Raw genomic sequence first — 20,704 nt, 5'->3', positions numbered from 1 at the left:
CATAGCCTCTACCAGATGGAACTTTGTTGACAAAGTAATGTCTCCGCTTCTTAATATGTATCTAGATTGGTCATAACCTTCCTTCCAAGGACAGGATAGTTTGATATATGTATACATTAATTTTTAAATTTATTTTAATTGGAGTATAATTGCTTTACATGTGTTGGTTTTTGCTGTACAATGACGTGAATCAGCCATAAGTATACATGTATCCCCTCCCTCTTGAATCCCCCCACCACGTACCCCATTCCACTTCTCCAGGTAGTCACAGAGTACTGGGTAAGCTTTCTGTGTCACACAGCCACTTCCCACTAGCTATCTATTAATATATTACATATGGTAATGTACTATGTTTCAAAGCTACTCTCTCAGTTCAACTTGCCTTCTCCTTTCCCTGTTGTGTCCACAAACATGTTCTCTGTCTGTGTCTTTCTTCCTGCCCTGAAAATAGGTTAACCAGTGCCATTTTCCTAGATTCCATATATACACATTAATATACAATATTTGGTTTTCTCTTTTTGACTTATTTCACTCTATATAACAGGCTGTAGGTTCATCCACCTCAGCTCAAGTGACTCAAATTCACTTCTTTTTAAGGTTAATTAAAATTCCCTTGTATAGATGAACCACAACTTCTTTATCCATTCCTCTCTCAATGCACATCTAGATTGCTTCCATGTCCTGGCTATTGTAAACACTGTTGGAATGAATTTTGGGGTACACGTGTCTTTTTTGGATTATGGTTTTCTCAGGGTATATGCCCAATAATAGAATTTCTAGGACATATGGTAGTTTTGTTAGAACTTCCCTGATGTCTCACCAGGTAAAAATCTGCCTGCAAAGCAGGCGACACAGGAGATGGCTCAATTCCTGGGTCGTGAAGCTTCTCTGGAGGAGCAAGTGGCAACCCACTTCAGTATACTTGTCATTTCCACCTACCTCTCTGCTGTAGTGCTGACCCTCATTTACATATACATTAGAAAAGATTTTCCCTTTCTATTAACTTAAGTAACATATGAAAGCTGAGCATGGAACAATTGATGCCTTGGAACTGTGGTGTTGGAGAAGACTCTTGAGAGTCCCTTGGACTGCAAGGAATCCAACCAGTCCATTCTAAAGGAGATCAGTCCTGGGTGCTCTTTGGAAGGACTTATGTTAAAGCTGAAACTCCAATACTTTGGCCAACTCATGCAAAGACTTGACTCATTGGAAAAGACTCTGATGCTTGGAGAGATTGAGGGCAGAAGGAGAAGGGGAAGACAGAGGATAAGATGGAGGAATGGCATCATGGACTTGATGGACGTGAATCTGAGTGAACTCCGGGAGTTGGTGATGGACAGGGAGGCCTGGCGTGCTGCAGTTCATGGGGTTGCAAAGAGTCAGACGTAACTGAGCGACTGTGCTACTGAACTGAACTGAACTGAACTGAACTAAACTGAACGTAGCTATCATGTGACATGTTTACCTTTAATTTTTTTAATAGAATACAGGTAAGTTTCACTCTCTTAGACAGTATGAATTATACAACACAATTTTATCCATTATAATCATCAGGCTATATATTAGATCCTCAAACTTATAATTTTCATATGTTAAAATGTGTAACCTTTTGCAAACCCATCCTTATTTCTCCCACTGTCCAAGCTTTGGCAATCACTTTCCTACTCTGTTTCTGAGTAACACTTTTTTTTTTTTTTTAAGATTACTTACAATTGAGATCATCCAGTATCTGTCTTTCTCTAACTTATTTTACTAAGCATAAGGCCCTCCAAATTCATCCATGCTGCCACCAATGGAAGAATTTATTTCTTTTTTAATGACTAAATAAATTCACACACATATATATATCACATCACTTTGCTTTGATCTCTTCACCTCATAACAGATACTTAGATTGTTCCTATAATAAGTTTCTAGGCTACTGTGAATATTGATGCAATGAACATGGCAGTACAGATTTCTCTTTGAGATGACTATTTCATTTCCTTTGAATATATATGCAGAAATGAATATATATCCAGAAGTGGGATTAATGGGTGCATAACAGTTCTTTGTGAAATTTCGTGAGAAACTTCCTGAAGGTACTCCATGGGAGTTGCACTAATATAGATTCCTACAAATAATCCATTAGATCTCTATTTCGTACACATCCTCAATCATGCTTATTTCTTACTTTTTGGTAAAAGCCATTTAAACAGGAATGAGGTAGTGTATATCATACTTTTGATTTGCGCTTCCCTGATAGTGATGTTGAACACCTTGTCATATACTTCTCGGGCATTCTGTATTTCTTATTTGGGGGGAAAGTTGTCTATTCTGTAAAACATAGCATGCATTTTGCATACTGTATTTGAATATATAAAACTCAGTTACCTATCCATACCACAAAACAAATTACAGAAATATAAATAATCCCATTTACAATTGCATCCAAAAAATACTTAGAAATAAATTTAAGCTGGGTGTTGAAAGATTTATGTATGAAAACAAGCAAGACAATCATGAAACAAATATTTAAAGACACAAGGGAAACATATTTCATATTTATTGACTGGAAGAATTAATATTGTTAATACATCCATACTACCCAAAGCTATCTACATATTCTCTGCAGTTTCTTTCAAAATCCCAAGGCATTTTTCACAAAACAGAAATAAAAAAATTCTACAACTTGTATCAAACTGTTGTTGTTGTTCAGTTGCCAGGTCCTGTCTGTCTCTTTGTGACTTCACAGACAGCAACACACCAGACTTCCCTGTCACTTACCATCTCCTAGAATTTGTCCAAGTTCATACCCATTGAATTGGTGATGCAATCCAACCCTCTCATCCTCTGTCACCCTTTTTTTCTTCTGCCTTCAATCTTTCCCAGTATCAGGGTCTTTTCCAGTGAGTCAGCTATTCACATTAGGTGGCCAAAGTATTGGACCTTCAGCTTCAGCATCAGTCCTTCTGCAGAGTTAATGGAGTTGATTTCCTTTAAGGTTGACTGGTTTTGAACTCCTTGGTGCCTAAGGGACTCTCAAGAATCTTCTACAGCACCACAGTTCAAAAACATCAGTTCTTCAGCATTCTGCCTTCTTTATTGTCTATCCAGCTCATACATGTTTACATGACTACTGGAAAGAGAATAGCCTTGACCATACAGACCTCTGTCGGCAAAGTGATGTTTTTGCTTTTAACACACTGTCTAGGTTTGTCAAAGCTTTCTTGCCAAGAAGCAATCGTCTTCTAATTTCATGGCTGCAGTCACCATCCACAGTGATTTTAGAGCCCAAGAAGAGGAAATCTGTCACTGCTTCCACCTTTTCCCCTTCTATTTGCCATGTAAGTGATGGGACCAGATGCCATGATCTTAGCTTTTTTGATCTTGAGTTTTAAGCCAGCCTTTTCACTCTCCTCTTTCACCCTCATCGGAGACTCCTTAGTTCCTCTTTGCTTTCTGCCATTAGACTGGTATCATTCATATATCTGAGGTTGTTGATATTTCTCCCAGCAATCTTGATTCTAGCCTTTAGGACTCATCCAGTCCAAATTTCGCATGACATGCTCTGCATATACGTTAAATCGTCAGGGTGACAATATTTAGCCTTGACGGACTCCTTCACCAATTTTGAATCAGTTTATTGTTCCTTGGGAGAAGGCAATGGCACCCCACTCCAGTACTCTTGCCTGGAAAATCCCGTGGACAGAGGAGTCTGGTGGGCTGCATTCCAGGGGATCGCTACAAGTTTGACACGACTGAACGACTTCACTTTCACTTTTCACTTTCATGCATTGGAGGAGGAAATGGCAACCCACTCCAGTGTTTTTGCCTGGAGAATCCCAGGGACGGGGGAGCCTGGTGGGCTGCCGTCTATGGGGTCACACAGAGTCGGACACGACTGAAGCGACTTAGCAGCAGCAGCAGCAGCAGCAGCATTGTTCCTTGTCTGCTTATAACTGTTGCTTTTTGAACTGCATACAGGGTTCTCAGAAGATGGGTAAGGTTGGTCTGGTATGCCCATCTCCTTAACAATTTTTCACTTTGTTGTGGTCCACATAGTTTATTAAGGTCAATGAAGCAAATGTTTTTCTGGAATTCCCTTGATTTCTCTATGTTCCAACATATGTTGCCAATTTGATCTCTGGTTCATCTGCCTTTTCTAAACCAAACTTGAACATCTGGAAGTTCTAGGTTCACATAATGCTGAAGCCTAACCTGGAGGATTTTGAGCATAATCTGACTAGCACTGGAGATGATTGCAATGGTTCAGTGGCTTGAACATTCTTTAATACTGCCCTTTTGGGAAATGGGACAAGGTTTGATCTCTTCCTGTCTTTTGGCCCCTTCTAGCTTTTCCAAATTTCCTAACATATTGAGTGGAGCACTTTAATAGCATCATGCTTTAGGATTTTAAATAGCTTTGCTGGAATTCTATCTCCTCCACTAGCTTTATGGCAGCAGTACTTTTTAAGACCCACTTGACTTCACATTCTAGAATGTCTGGCTCTGAGTGAGAAACTACACCATCGTGATTATCTAGGTCATTACGATATTTATTTGTATAGTTCTTCTGTGTACTTTTCTCCATCTCTTTTGGTCTATTCTGCCGCATTAAATCACAAAACACCAAAGATAGAAGTGATCTTGAGAAAAAAGAACAAATTTTGAGACTAGGGTTGCTGATTTCAAATTGTGCTAGAAAGCTATAGTAATCAAGAGAGAATGATTTGCTTCTGGCACAAAAATAAACACATAGATCAACAGATCAACGAAGAGAGAAAGGGAAACACCCATTTATTGTCAGTTAGCTTATGAAAAAGGAGCCAGAATATCCAGTGGGGAAAGGACATGTTTTCAAAAGTGGCACTGGGAAAAGTCTATAGTCCTATGAAAAAACGAAACTGTGCCTCTGTGTTTTGTCATACAAAAAAAATCTACTAAAAACGGGATAAAAGTTGAATATAAGACTTTAAGAGATTAAACCCCCAGAAGAAAACATTGAAGTAATCTTCTTGCCATTGGTTTTTGCAACGAGTTCTTGGGCTTCACACCAAAAGCAAAGGCAACAATTGCAAAAGCATACAAGTGGGATGACATCAAACTCCAAACAAAGAAACATCAACAAAATCAAATGGCAATTTACAGATTGACAGAAGATATTTCCAAATCATATATTTGATAAGGGCTTATATCCAAAAATACATGAGACATACAACTCAAGGGCGAAAAACCCCAAATAATCCAAATTTTTAATGGATTATGGGAAAGTAAATCCAAGCCAGGCTTCAGCAATACGTGAACTGTGAACTCCCTGATGTTCAAGCTGGTTTTAGAAAAGGCAGAGGAACCAGAGATCAAATTGCCAACACCCGCTGGATCATGGAAAAAGCAAGAGAGTTCCAGAGAAACATCTATTTCTGCTTTATTGACTCTGCCAAAGCCTTTGACTATGTGGGTCACAATAAACTGTGGAAAATTCTGAAAGAGATGGGAATAACAGACCACCTAACCTGCCTCTTGAGAAATCTGTATGCAGGTCAGGAAGCAACAGTTAGAACTGGACATGGAACAACAGACTGGTTCCAAATAGGAAAAGGAGGATGTCAAGGCTGTATATTGTCACCCTGCTTATTTAACTTATATGCAAAGTACATCATGAGAAACGCTGGACTGGAAGAAACACAAGCTGGAATCAAGATTGCCGGGAGAAATACCAATCACCTCAGATATGCAGATGACACCACCCTTATGGCAGAAAGTGAAGAGGAGCTAAAAAGCACCCTGATGAAAGTGAAAGAGGAGAGCGAAAAGTTGGCTTGAAGCTTAACATTCAGAAAACGAAGATCATGGCATCTGGTCCCATCACTTAATGGAAAATAGATGGGAAACAGTAGAAACAGTGTCAGACTTTATTTTTTTGGGCTCCAAAATCACTGCAGATGGTGACTGCAGCCATGAAATTAAAAGACGCTTACTCCTTGGAAGAAAAGTTATGACCAACCTGGATAGTATATTCAAAAGCAGAGACATTACATTGCCGACTAAAATCCATCTAGTCAAGGCTATGGTTTTTCCTGTGGTCATGTATGGATGTGAGAGTTGGACTGTGAAGAAGGCTGAGCACCGAAGAATTGATGCTTTTGAACTGTGGTGTTGGAGAAGACTCTTGAGAGTGCCTTGGACTGCAAGGAGATCCAACCAGTCCATTCTGAAGGAGATCAACCTTGGGATTTATTTGGAAGGAATGATGCTAAAGCTGAAGCTCCAGTACCTTGGCCACCTCATGCGAAGAGTTGACTCATTGGAAAAGACCCTGATGCTGGGAGGGATTGGGGGCAGGAGGAGAAGGGGATGACAGAGTATGAGATGGCTGGATGGCATCACGGACTCGATGGACGTAAGTCTGAATGAACTCCGGGAGATGGTGATGGACAGAGAGGCCTGGTGTGCTGTGATTCATGGGGTCGCAAAGAGTCAGACACGACTAGGTGACTGAACTGAACTGAGGGAAAGTAAGAGTTTTAATAAATCTGAAGATTAGACTGTAGATGAGAGACATAGCAAGGTTTTCCTTCTAAAACAACAAAAGCCTGCCCCTTCCTGGCATTAATTTCTTCATCTCCACTCACTTGTTTGACAATTACAGTTCAATGTGTACATTCTTCAGTCAATAGCAATCACCCCACAGTGAGCTATGATATTTACTAATAACAGCCCCACTGGGGAAAAAAACCCTAATATATGCATACTTACTAATGAGGCATATCAAAAGGAAGGTAATTTCCTGAGTTTACCACTCCATTGTTTTCTATATTTCATTTCAAAATTGAGCTACCTAGGAAGGAAAATGAGTTAAGAGACATGAATAATATATAGATAGAAAATCAGTTTTAAATGGGAGCATTAATGGATTATAATTTGGGGGTAATTTATTACTACTGTTGTAACTATAGTCCTTTTGATTCTCAACTGCATCAGGTTAAATTTTTTTATAAATATTAATATTAACACAGGGACCCATACTACTAAAGTTATAGTGAATAGAGAAAGGCATATTAGTCAAGAATGAAAGTATGGAAGTCAGCAATGTTAGTAAAGTAAAGGGCAATATTGCCTTGAGAGGAAGGAAGGTTCTCAAAGTTTCTTGAAACACCAAGATCAAGCCAGATGTGAAGAAATGGCTTTATTTGTAAACCAGAAACTCTGCCAGAAGAAATTTAAGTTCAAAAAACATTACAATGTTAAACCCCAAAATTTGGCCAGAGAATAGGGTAGGGGCAGGTATATAGACATTCAAAATTCTCCATTGCTTGGTGTATCAGGCACTCAAGGACCACCCTCACTGATGTCTTTCTCTATTGTTCACCCTACAGGTACCAGCATGGAGAAAGAGATAGCTCTACTCCACAGGCAGTAGAACACTACTTTAGTGGTCTCATGGCTTTCCTTAAGAAGCATTCCATGCAGCAGATTTCCTCCATCCCATCCCATCCCATCCCATCAGGCTGACTCCCCATGATCAACAGGAGTCCTCACCCTGGGATCATTCTGCAATCCTCATGGCTCCAGCTCCCAGCTTCCGTGGACACCAGTGGACTTACAACCCTGTCCGAGGTATGAAAGGCTGCAGCATGGCTTGTCTGTGTGGTTCTCACTCTGTTCAGACTGTCCCAGATAATTAGTTCACTCCCCAACAGCTTCAAATGCCTCTCCCATCCCAGTGGATGGCCATGGATGCAGGGATCTTTTCCCTGAGCTTCAGCTCCTTCTCCCCCAGGTGCAGGCTGGTCCCACTTGCTCTCCTCCTTCTTTCCCCTTCCTCCTTGTCCCTTCTTTCCTTTGCCCTACTGAGTTCTTTATCGATTCAGATATTCCTTCTCATTATTCAGGGAGTCCTGCCAGTGTTCCCCTGGTCTTCTGTGAGAACTGCTGTATTTTTGAATGTTCTTGATGCATCGGTGTAGAGAGGTGTACCCCACTTCCACCTACCCCTCCGTCATCTTGTCCACCCCCATTTGTACATGTGTTAGAAACGAGTTTCCCTTTCTATTAAGTAACACTGCCATCACCACACATGTTTATCTTTTGCTTTTTGAGGAGAACACAGGTAAGTTTCACTCTCTTCAGTTCAGTCAGTCATTCAGCGGTGTCCAACTCTTTGTGACCCATAGACTGTGGCAACACAGGCTTCCCTGTCCATAACAAACTCCCAGAGCTTTTTCAATCTCACAATTAGATCATGAAGCTCAAACTTAGATCCTCTCCTCAGACCTTATTAATTTTTTATACATGAAAATATGTAACCTTTAAAAATCCAACATAGAGACACGTAGTACTCAAGTTACAGTAGATTGAGAAAGACAAAGCTTATGGGGCAGGAAGGGAAATCACAGAAAATTAGCAATGGTATCCAAACAAGGGGCAGTATTGCCTAGAAAGAAAGCAGAGTTCTCTAATTTTTGTTTTTTTGGGGTTTTTTTTGTTTTTTTTTTTTTTAGTTTTTATTTTTTAAATTTTAAAATCTTTAATTCTTACATGCGTTCCCAAACATGAACCCCCCTCCCACCTCCCTCCCCATAACATCTCTGTGGGTCATCCCCATGCACCAGCCCCAAGCATGCTGCATCCTGCGTCAGACATAGACTGGCGATTCAATTCTTACATGATAGTATACATGTTAGAATGTCATTCTCCCAAATCATCCCACCCTCTCCCTCTCCCTCTGAGTCCAAAAGTCCGTTATACACATCTGTGTCTCTTTCCCTGTCTTGCATACAGGGTCGTCATTGCCATCTTTCTAAATTCCATATATATGTGTTAGTATACTGTATTGGTGTTTTTCTTTCTGGCTTACTTCACTCTGTATAATCGGCTCCAGTTTCATCCATCTCATCAGAACTGATTCAAATGAATTCTTTTTAACGGCTGAGTAATACTCCATTGTGTATATGTACCACTGCTTTCTTATCCATTCATCTGCTGATGGACATCTAGGTTGTTTCCATGTCTTGGCTATTATAAACAGTGCTGCGATGAACATTGGGGTACATGTGTCTCTTTCAAGTCTGGTTTCCTCGGTGTGTATGCCCAGCAGTGGGATTGCTGGGTCATAAGGTAGTTCTATTTGCAATTTTTTAAGGAATCTCCACACTGTTCTCCATAGTGGCTGTACTAGTTTGCATTCCCACCAACAGTGTAGGAGGGTTCCCTTTTCTCCACACCCTCTGCAGCATTTATTGCTTGCAGATTTTTGGATCGCAGCCATTCTGACTGGTGTGAAGTGGTACCTCATTGTGGTTTTGATTTGCATTTCTCTAATAATGAGTGTTGTTGAGCATCTTTTGGAGACAACACGAACAAGTCAGATGGGAGCCAACCAGCTTAAGCTGTATACCGGAAACTGCACCAGAAGGAAAATGAAGTTCATAAAATTATGCTGATGCTAAACCCCAACATCCAGACATCAGAGAATGGGGTAGGGTTTATGTAGATGCTGAAAACTACTCAGAGAGGTAGGCATGGAAGCAAATACACTAATGAGCATCAGAAAAATCAAAGCACAAAAGAGTCTGAAAAATAAATTGTAAAGGGAGTTGATAGTCTGATCAAAACAATAAGAGAATCAAATTAAAAATCAAAATATAAAAACTTGTGCACGTGATAGGACCAGAAAATGCTCAGGAGAGAAAATTTCAGCCTTAGTGACCAGTGAACAGAAGCCTCCAGCATCAGGAACAAACACCCTGGGCAGGACTCATGACTGCGCTTCTGGGAACAGGCTCAGTTTCAAAGTTTGGGCACTATACCACCTAAAAGTGAACGCAGACAAGGATTATAGCTTGCTATGGCACGGAATCATGACAGTAGTGTTTGTTAGTTTACTTTTCTCATTCAACTATATAGTTAATGAATCACTCATTGCAGTTCAGTCACTCAGTCGTGTCCTGCTCTTTGCGACCCCATAAATGGCAGCACACCAGGCCTCCCTGTCCATCAACAACTCCCAGAGTTCAAATGAATCATTAACCAATGATAATTGATGCCATCAGTTTCCAGTCAGATCCTCTTTAGTCATACAATGGATATGTGAACCTGTTATATGATCCCCAATAACAGTTTTAATGATTGAATTACTTGATATTTAATTGAAGTGTAATTGCTTTACAATACTGTACTGCTTTTGGCCAAATATCAACTTGAATTAGCCATTGGTATACCTATGTCCCCTCTTTCTTTAACCTCCTTGCCACCTCCTTCCAATCTCAACCCTCGAAGTTGTTACAGAAAAATATGGAAGACTTCACAAATGTGTGCGTCATCCTTGGGCCGGGACCATGCTGATCTTCTCAGTATTATTCCAATTATTTAATATATGTGATACCAAAGCAAACACACAAATAACATTTTAACAGAAAAAAAAAATCAAATAGTTATCTACCAATAAATGATCAATTACATTAGGAATTAGGGTATTCTGCTATATTTACTTGGAGGAGGCAATGGCACCCCATTCCAGTACTCTTGCCTGGAAAATCCCATGGTTAGAGGAGCCAGGTAGGCTGCAGTCCATGGGGTCTCAAAGAGTCGGACACGACTGAACAACTTTACTTTCACTTTCATGAGTTGGAGAAGGAAATGGCAACCCACTCCAGTGTTCTTGCCTGGAGAATCCCAGGGACGGGGGAGCCTGATGGGCTGCCATCTATGGGGTCGCACAGAGTTGGACACGACTGAAGAAACTTAGCAGCAGAAGCAGCAGCTATGTTTACTGCCTCTTATAAACTCGAATTTTATAAAGTCTAAAGTTCCATGAAGGAATTAAGCATATATTTAGGCATAAAACATGTATACTTACACAGAAATATATGCACACAATTATGTCTATGTATACAAGCTATTATTCTCCTTGCCTGTCACAGTAAACTCTTTAGTTGATGAGAGATAAAGTCCCAAATTTCTCCAACTTATATGTCTTCCTTTTGAGAACCACTTCTTTTATTTCCATCACCTAATTTTATTTTATTATTTTTTTGCATCTAATTCTCAGGGTTTTCTTAATTTTTATTTTTACTTCATTTTACTTTACAATACTGTATTGGTTTTGGCATACATTGCCATGAATTCGCCACGGGTGTACATGAGCTCCCAAACATGAACCCCTCTCCCACCTCCCACCCCACATCATCCCTCCGACTCATCCCCATGCATCAGCCCCAAGCATCCTGCATCCTGCATCAAACATAGACTGGCAATTCATTTCTTACATGATAGTATACATTTCGATGCCATTCTCCCAAGTCATCCCACCCTCTCCCTCTCCCTCAGAGTCCAAAAGTCCACTCTACACATCTGTGTCTCTTGCTGTCTTGCATACAGGGTTATCATTACCATCTTTCTAAATTTCATATATATATGTGTTAGTATACTGTATTGGTGTTTTTCTTTCTGGCTTACTTCACTCTGTATAATCGGCTCTAGTTTCATCCATCTCATTAGAACTGATTCAAATATATTCTTTTTAATAGCTGAGTAATACTCCATTGTTTTAAATGAACTTTTTATTCTTATATACCTTCCCCCTTTAAACTAACTAAGAGCAGAGAAAACCTAGTAAATGCTGATATCTTATCCTTAAGTAAATTACCACTCTTCTGGTAAATTGGAAAATGAATCATTTTCCCATCTCATTCACGAGGATAAAATCTCTACTTTATCAGTTCTCTTGTCCAAACTCAGTTCTTTCTCACTTCAGTCTTAAATTCTGCTTACTTAAAAAGGACGCACAAGAAAAGTAATATTAAAATCACGCTTGCAAGAGTCTACGATTTTATGCTTCTGTTGGCCAAATGTAGGGCCAGGAATAATTACTGAAATATTATAATACATCATGGAAGCATGAAGGTCTAGTTCTCCTATCAAAGAGGAGATGTTTGGAAATAGTTACACAAACTAAGCCCCATGGTTTCTCAGGATGTACTCCTGACCAGACAGATAAATTTTGTCCCTAAAAAGTCTAAGTCAGTAAAGGGCAGGCTTTGTTCACAGAGCCAATGACGTTATCCTGGGTACTGACCAGGTAATATTCTTCTATTAAATTTGGAGATTTACTTGCTGTTTTATTGAAGAAACAAATGTAACAGGAAGATTAAAGATGAATAAAAGTAGAAGAGCTGTCAAGGTGCCTAGAAGAAAAGCTAGCCAGGAGAACCAGTCCCCCACCCTGATAATTGTCAGAGACTGTAACAGTGAGTGTTTTATAGACAGAGCAGAACAAGTGGATAAAACCTATGTTCTAGGGTCACTTTGTTTTGCAGTCAAAGACAAAATATTTTTCTCCTAAGCACAGTCATCAAGCTCCTGATGTGTTCCTGTTACACACATGCAGACCGAGAGCCACAGGCATGTGTGATGTGACATCAGGAAGTGAACAGATGAGTGTATTGGTGCCCAGTAACCTGCATCTGCTAATAATGGGACCTGTGGAAAATTACTTGCCCTCTCCAATTCATCACATCTTCATTAACATAACTTGATGATCATAGTGAAGATTAAGGCTACCTCACAGGGTTCTTGTGAAACACAAATTTTAAGATGTTTTAAGCTTATGGGAAAGTATCAAAGACATGCATGAGGTCACTAAGGTGAATGAGCAGATCCAAAGTAAAGTATCCTTTTTCTCTTAGTATTCTCTTCCTAGTCAATAGTAGCGATCAGTCAGTCATGTGTTTACTGTTAACCCAGCGTGATGGTAAACCAGACAGATCAATTGGACTTTTCTTGTCATTTCAGTGTCTAAAATGCAAGCATTAGTCAACGTAGAGTCTAAAAATTAGGAACTTCTAGTTGGCCTCGCTGCTCAGATTTGCAGAATCCCAACATTAAACTGTCTTAAAAGAATGGCCTAAACACTCTGGCTCAGAATTAAGTTCCAAATGTTTGCAGAACACAGAAGTACTTCTGGGAGCAATACAAAAATACAGGGAGTATCCTGCTTCTCCAACTATCTATCTGTGCAAATATCATCATCCATGTAAATTTACACAGAAGGCCCTCCTTCTTCCCCATCCCAGCTTCTACAGCACCACTCCTGCTCAGAGGAACAGGGAAAGAGAAGGCTTCCCACCACAGGATGGATTTGATAACCTCAGGTGACTAGATTAACTCAGAATGGCTCATGTTTTATTTAAACAGGGTCCTGCCTGCTGCTGCTGCTGGTCATATCTAATCTGCTCCTGTGCCAAGGCAAAACATGCCCGATCTGCTGTCCTGACATGTTTGACATTCCCCTGGAATCCCTTAGAGATCTGTTTCTCAACACCACCATGCTGTCCTGCGACATCGCCACCCATTCCAACATAATGTTCAATGAGTTTGTAAGTACTGTGGTGATGGTGGTTTAGTTGCTAAGTCATGTCTGACTCTTGTGACCCCATGGACTGTAGCCAGCCAGGCTCCCAGTTGGAACCTTCACGTAAGTGACTGAGCTATATTGTCCTTTCAACAAGAAGGCTACATCAGCCAAACTTCATATAACACAGGCTCTAGTTCAAAGAAGTCATCAGATCCTAAGATGTGGAAATCGAAGAAAGGATCAGTTTCGTGAAATCTCAAAGATTCCTAAGAAGTGCAATAACTTTTTCAATTTCCTTTCATTCCTTTTCTTTTGTAAATTTCCAAAATAAATGATTTTGTATTTGTCAGCCAAGAATGCCAAAAAGAATACAATAGACTCAGTGAAATAAACAACAGAAATTTATTTTAACAGTGGGATAAACAACAGAAATAATTCTCACAGTTCTGAGGGCTAGAAGTCCCAGATAAAGGTGCCAGCAAGGTGAAGTTCTGGTGAGAATTATTTCTTCCCAGGCTGGATTCTCCATGCTTCCTCACACAGGGTGGTGGGTGGGGAAGAGAGAGAAAATAAAAGACACAGAGACACATAGAGAATTCTCTGGTGTTTCGCTTCATGAAGACACTAAATCTATTGAGTCAGTGTTCCACCCTAAGAGCTCATTTAACCTTAATGGACTCTGCTGGTGGCTCAGATGGTAAAGAATCTGCCTGCAATGTGAGAGACTTGGGTTCTCTCCCTGGGTCTGGAAGACTCGCTGGAGAAGGGAACAGCAAGTTACTCCAGTATTCTTGCCTGAGCAATCTCATGGACAGAGGAGTCTGGTGGGCTAAGTCTATGGGATCCCAGTATGTTGGAACCCTTTTCAAAACACAGTACTTTGGAACTTAGGGCTCAAACACATGAATTTGAAGAACACATATTCAGTCCATAATACTACCTGACATAAAGCACTTTAAGGTGGGACTGGGGAAAGGGAAGCATGTTGATTTTCTGGTGCTTCAGGGTCTCTCTGGGCTTTCTTCTCCAGGCTCAGAGTAAATAACCAATAAATAGGAACTGCTCTGCAGTGAACTGAGTGGATGGAACACGTTAAACAAAGCTAAAATCCGGTCACAAAAATGAATAATGGTAGTTTTTTTAATGCTAAAAATTATTGTTTTAAGATTTGTAAGTGAACAGTTTTAGATCTATAATAGGAATGTTTACAACTGGAAACAATTATTCTCTTTCTGATGAAGGCATTTGAAAGTTGTATGTTAATTCTTTTAGGTCAATCAAAGAGTACACAGTAGAGCAGACAGGTAATAAAAGGCAGTGCTAAAGGTTTCTATTAAATTCGCATAGTTCTTTTTACTCACTAGTTTTTTTTTCATCCTCCATTGTTGACTGTCCATCTTTTTTCCAACTCTTCCAAGTAATCTCTTTAAATGTTCATAGCTTTCACTACACATTAGCTTTTCTCTATCAATGTATTAGCTAGATTTTTCTACTTTTATCATTCTCAGTCCATTGCTTAGTATTTCCTATAACTTTTTGCCATGTTTTTATGACCTACCATTTTGTCACCATAAACAATATTGTATTCTGCACCTGGGAAGAACACTAAGGTTTTTGGTGTGTGGATTCAGAGATAAGTCAAAGTCATAACTGTATAACTCTCTGTAAGGGAATATGTTGGCTCAAACCCACAGTAAACAAGAGATTAAATAGTTAAATATAGGTACATGCATGCATTCTAATTCACTTCAGTTGTGTCCAACTCTTTGCAACGCTACTGACTATAGCCCAGGAGGCTCCTTTGTCCATAGGATTGGCCAGGTAAGAATACTGGAGTGTGCTCCTGTACGCTCTTGCAAGGGATGCTTCTCACCTAGGGGTCAAACCTGAGTCTTATTATATCTCGTGCATTGGCAGGAATGTTCTTTACCACTACGTCACCTGGGAAGCATCAAGTATTGGTACCAAAGTACTATATTTGGGTCAAATACTAAAAAATAAAAAGAAAAGAGAATAATAAAATAGTGAAGGGAAAATTTTGAACATAGAAAAGTTAGATGTAAAATCATTTTTAAGAGACAATGTATAGAAAAATAGGAAAAGAATGACTTTCAAATTTTGTAATGCACTCTGTTAAAAAAAATTACGCAAATGTCAAACATGTTAATGTTCCTGTAATGGGTTCATCTACTGAATGCCCAACAACCCTAACTAATTGCCTGATCACTTTCAGCATGAAAAATATGCCCAGGGCAAACAGTACTATATCAATGTCACCAAGCGCTGCCGTACCAATATCATCCCTATTCCCGAAGAAAGAGAAAAAGCCCTCAAGATGACCATGAGTCTTTCACCTGGGTTTTTCACCAGATCAAATGAAACAGTATGTAGGTTACCAGGCTTCAGATTAGTAGAGGTAATGGTAAATGTACATGCAGGAAAAGGTGGAGGAACGGTAAGAAATTGAAAAGAAATTATATTGTGCATTTGATTAAGCATCAGCGAAATCAAGGGATGACTAAAGATCTGTAGTAGCAAAATAAATAACAGATCTATAAAATGTCCATGCAGACAAGTTTAGTTCAACCAATGCATCAGACACTATTCTGTACGAAAACAGGAAATGAATGGGAACTTCCATGTGTAAAATATAAGACTGAAAAATTCATGAATATGTAAGAAACACACTCCAGTTTTGAGTACTCCCTGTTACTAGTGACTCCTACGTGGGAATCCTATACTGCATCACTGGAGCCACCGCATCTGCCTGTCAAGGCTCTTGATTCTGCTTCTACTTCTCTGACACCTCCTTCATTTGTCATTCTCAATGACTCTTCTGTCACCTTTTATTCTTAAATTGTAAGTCTCTCCCACAACAGCCTATAAACATTGGTTTGCTTCTCATGGCCACAATTGCCTCTTTTCTGAGGACAACACTGTTTACGTATCAAGCCTCATTCATTTATGGAAGCTCCAAATTTTCACAGTTATAATCTCTTTTTTCTGATTTCCTGCATTATCCTTCTTCCTAACATTATTTAAAATATTTTCACATGCATCCTCCCTTAATACTATCTTCTCTCTCTACAACTTTCTTAATGATACCAGCATTATTTTCTACTAAGTTCATTAATAATGAGGATAGTCAAGTAAAGGAAAAGGTCAAAGAGGAAAAAGAGGAGGAGTTTTTCAATAAGCTTAAATTTAAAGTTTATTGAGAGTTACTACATGGCCTCACATTTTACTGAGCACTTTAGGTGCATTACTATATTTAATCCTACTCAGTTCTCTGTTCTTTACCACTGAAACAGTTCATGGTTGTAAATAAATCAGGCATATTAACTAGAGAACGTCAGGCCCTGGGATTTTCAGGCTCAATTCTGCTAGTAGTAGTGAACTGGGGGAAGGGGATCCCTCCATTGTGAATCCCACTGATGCTGTTACTAAAGACAATGCTGTGCCATTTTCTGCCGGGACACATGTCAACAAAACAGACTCTTCTGATATCAGCAGGGGCTGGTGTTGGGATCAGCTGAGGAGAGAAGCCTGTTTAGGAATGTCAAGTCTTCATCATTGTCTCTTTGTTGTAATATCATAAAACAATTACTGATCAAAAATCAATACGAATGACTCATCTGATTCATTAATATGAATGAATCACTGGGTTACAGTGATGTGGGCACAGGCGGAATCCCTCTTTCCTGGGTCAGGCACTGCAGGCACATACTGACTTGCCATAAATACTTAGATTTCTCTCATGAAAATACACAACATAAAAGAACTCACAGACTGGTCATAGAATTTCAGAGGAAAAAACAAAATTCTTCATGTTATAAATTAGACCTCATCAGAAGAATTAGTTCCTAACATAACCTAGAGTTTTAATAATTCACAAAGTGTGAACTAATAGCTTATATTTTATAGTTTTGCAACTTTTACTACCTTCAAATATCTCTGCATACACATAGAGAGCAAAGATCACGTGTTACCAAAACCACTGAATTATGATTATTTTAATGAGACTGTTTCTTCTGGTTTCTTAGAATGAAGACCTTAGTAAGTGGATATTCATGTCACTGTACTTCTGGATAGACCTCTGTATTATCTAGTCACAGACCTGCAGAGAAAGAAAGAAGTCTCAGATACTATCCTATCAAATGCCAGAGAGAATGTGAAAAAAGTTAAAGAACTTCAAGAACTCAGAGAGGCAATTCAGCCAAGTGAGCGTCCTGCAGAGGGCTTTCTCACTTTGTTCATGAAAGAGGTGACCTCTGTAATGCATAAGGAGTTTGGAAATACCTCATTTTGTAAAAATATTTATGACTTCTATATACTAGACTGCTACTACATAAAGCAAGAGCCTAGTCATTCATAGTGATAGACTCTACTGTAAAGGAATCAGAATTTCACTGCAATTTTTGACATGTGCAGCCTTCCCTGCATTGCACACAATTCCACCAAAAGCTTGCCTCTTCCTGGGCACAAGTGGTTGAAACATTTTCGAGAGTAAGAGAACTAGAAAACAGAATTTCCCAGATGAGAAAAGATGGCGGAGGAATAGGACGGGAAGACCACTTTCTCCCTCACAAATTCCTCAAAAGAACATTTCAACGCTGAGCAAACTCCACAAAACAGCTTCTGTAGGCTGGCAGAGGACATCAGGCAACCAGAAAAGCAGACCATTGTCCTCAAAAACAGGTAGGAAAAAATATAAAAGAAGAGAAAGGAGACAAAGGAGGTGGGGAGGGAGCTCCGTCCCGGGAAGGGAAGCCCGTCCCGGGATGGGAATTTTAAAAAGAGAGCTTTCCAAACACCAGGAAACACTCTCCCTGCCGAGTCTGTGGCGAGCCTTGGAAACACAGAGGGCAACATATCAGGAAGGAAAAATAAATAAATAATAAAAACCAAGAGATTACAAGCCCAACAGTAACTCCCCCAGTGGAAAAAGCAGCACAGACGCCTGCATCCGCCATTGGGAAGTGGGGGCAGGGCAGGGAAGAGCGGGAGGTGCGGGCTGCAGTGCTTTGTAAGAATCGGGCAGGAATGCCCCACGCGCAACCAGAACGATCTAACTTGGGCTAGCAAACCAGACTGTGGGATAGCTACCATGCGAAAAGCTTGAACATAAGACACCGCCAGGACCGAGCACAGAACAAAGGACGGAACGGAAAAAGCCGGCTGCAGACCATCCCCCACCGGGGACAGGCAGCCAGAGCCGTAAGGACTGGAAAGGGGCAATTGCAGACCCGGAGAGACTTTACTTACCTAACTGCAAGCAGGCTCCTTTGCTAAGACTTCTGGGGGTGCTGGACAGTCACACTCTGCCTCATGGGGGGTGCCAGTGGTCCACACAGAAAGCTGAGCAGCAGCGGCAGAAAAGGTGACAAGCCGCGGCGATCGCACTCGCCAAACTCCTGAGCTACTCGGACCTGGGAAGGGCACAAAGCGCAGTCCCAGCCGAATCTGTGCCTCTGAGGGCTGCCTGAACTCCGAACCTGAGCAGCTTGGACCGGGGAAGTGCACGCAGCCTAGGGCCAGCCCCAGACGGTTCCTGGCTGAGCATCGTAGAGCCGGAGCGGTTTGTGCACAGCGAGAAGGGACAGGTCAAGTGGGGCTGAGACACTGTGAGCACACGACAGTGCTATTTGTTTGCAGCATCCCCCGTCCCCACAGCGCGACTGAACTAGTGAGCCTAAAAAACCAGCAAAAAGAAGAAGTTAAACAGAGGGAACCACCTTGGAAGTGACCCCACACTGCCCACAACATCAGAGAATGGCCAGATATATTTTTACTATTTTTAAAATCATTCCTTTCTTTGTTGCTGTTCTGTTTTTTGTTTTTTGTTTTTTTTTTCTTTTTTCTTTTTTTTTCTTTCTAACATTTTTTTAAATTGTTAAGTCTTCTATTTCTCCTCTAATTTTTATTTCTATAACCTACTATTACTATTTTTTTAAAAAAAGACTGTTTTTTTTTAAGGCAAACACCATATATAGTCTTTGGATGGTTGTTGGTGGTTTTTTGTGTTTTTGTTTGTTTGTTTGTTTTTGTTTGTTTTTTAAATAATTCTTGTTTGTTTCTTTTTTTCTTTCTTCCTTTTTCCTTCTGCTTTACTTTAATATTGTATCTTTGAAAATCCAACCTCTACTCTAGATTTTTAATCTTTGCTCTTAGGTTTTTGTTGTCAATTTTGTACATTTAAAAACCCAAACTTCACTACCCAAGTTTACCTGAGAGCGAGATTACTGGCTTGACCACTCTCTCCTCCTTTGGACTCTCCTTTTTCTCCACCAGGTGACCTCTGTCTCTTTTCTCCCCCATCTCTTCTCTATCCCACTCTGTGAATCTCTGTGTGTTCCAGACAGTGGAGAACACCTAAGGAACTGGTTACTGGCAGGATTTGTCTCTCTCCTTCTCATTCCTCTCTCTTATCCTCCTGGTCACCTCTGTCTACTTCCTCCCTCTCCTCTTCCCCGTATAAGTCTGTAAATACCTCTGAGCGGTCCAGACAATAGAGTGCACATAAGGAAGTGACTACTGGCTAGCTTGCTCTCTCCTCTTTTGATCTCACCACATCTCATTCCAGTTACCTCTAACTACCCCCTCCATCTTCTCTTCTCCTTGTAACTCAGTGAACCTCTCTGAGTGTCCCTCAATGTGGAGAAAATTTTCATCTTTAACCTAGATGTTTTATCATCGGTGCAGTATAGGTGGAGAAGTCTAGAGGCTACTGTAAAAATAAAACTGAAAACCAGGAGCAGGAGGCTTAAATTCAAAGCCTGAAAACATTAGAGAACTCTTGAAATCAGGGAACATTAAGCAATAGGAGCTCATCAAATGCTTTCATACCTACACCGAAACCAAGCTCCACCCAAGGGCCAACAAGTTCCCAAACAAGACATACCACGCAAATTCTGCAGCAACACAGGAACACTCCCCTGAGCTTCAAAATACAGGCAGCTCAAAATTATCCCAAACCTTTGATGTCTCATAACCCATTATGGGTCACTCCACTGCACTCCAGAGAGAAGAAACCCAGCTCCACCCACCAGAACTCCAACACAAGCCTCCCTAACCAGGAAACCTTGACAAGCCACTGATACAACCCCACCCACAGTGAGGAAGCTCCATAATAAAGAGAACTCCACAAATTACCAGAATATAAAAAGGTCAACCCAAACACAGCAATATAACCAAGATGAAGAGACAGAGGAATACTCAGCAGGTAAAGGAACAGAAGAGTTGCCCACCAAACCAAACAAAAGAGGAAGAAGTAGGGAATCTACCTGAGAAGGAATTCCGAATATTGATAGTGAAAATGATCCAAAATCTTGAAATCAAAATGGAATCACAGATAAATAGCCTAGAGAC

The 20,704-nt window shown here is 40.3% G+C and overlaps 1 long non-coding RNA gene and 1 other non-coding gene across 3 annotated transcripts; both read right to left on the bottom strand.

Moving 5' to 3' along the window:
• Window positions 1–10,269: 10,269 nt before the first annotated feature.
• Window positions 10,270–10,378, bottom strand: LOC114109803 (U6 spliceosomal RNA). The gene has a single exon (XR_003586378.2). It is a non-coding gene; the product is annotated as a U6 spliceosomal RNA (small nuclear RNA).
• Window positions 10,379–13,715: 3,337 nt separating this feature from the next.
• LOC132658267 (uncharacterized) lies at window positions 13,716–19,827 on the bottom strand. 2 transcript variants are annotated; one of them, XR_009597651.1, is made up of 3 exons: window positions 19,564–19,827; window positions 18,602–19,028; window positions 13,716–17,453 (listed from the first exon to the last, which is right to left on the bottom strand). It is a non-coding gene; the product is annotated as an uncharacterized LOC132658267 (long non-coding RNA). The 2 variants fall into 2 exon arrangements; XR_009597652.1 differs by having other exon boundaries at window positions 18,602–18,765.
• Between the last annotated feature and the right edge of the window lie 877 nt (window positions 19,828–20,704).

The sequence above is a fragment of the Ovis aries genome, chromosome 20 (genome assembly GCF_016772045.2).
Source record: "Ovis aries strain OAR_USU_Benz2616 breed Rambouillet chromosome 20, ARS-UI_Ramb_v3.0, whole genome shotgun sequence".
NCBI lineage: Eukaryota > Metazoa > Chordata > Mammalia > Artiodactyla > Bovidae > Ovis > Ovis aries.
This window is presented reverse-complemented; position numbering and strand designations above follow the sequence as displayed.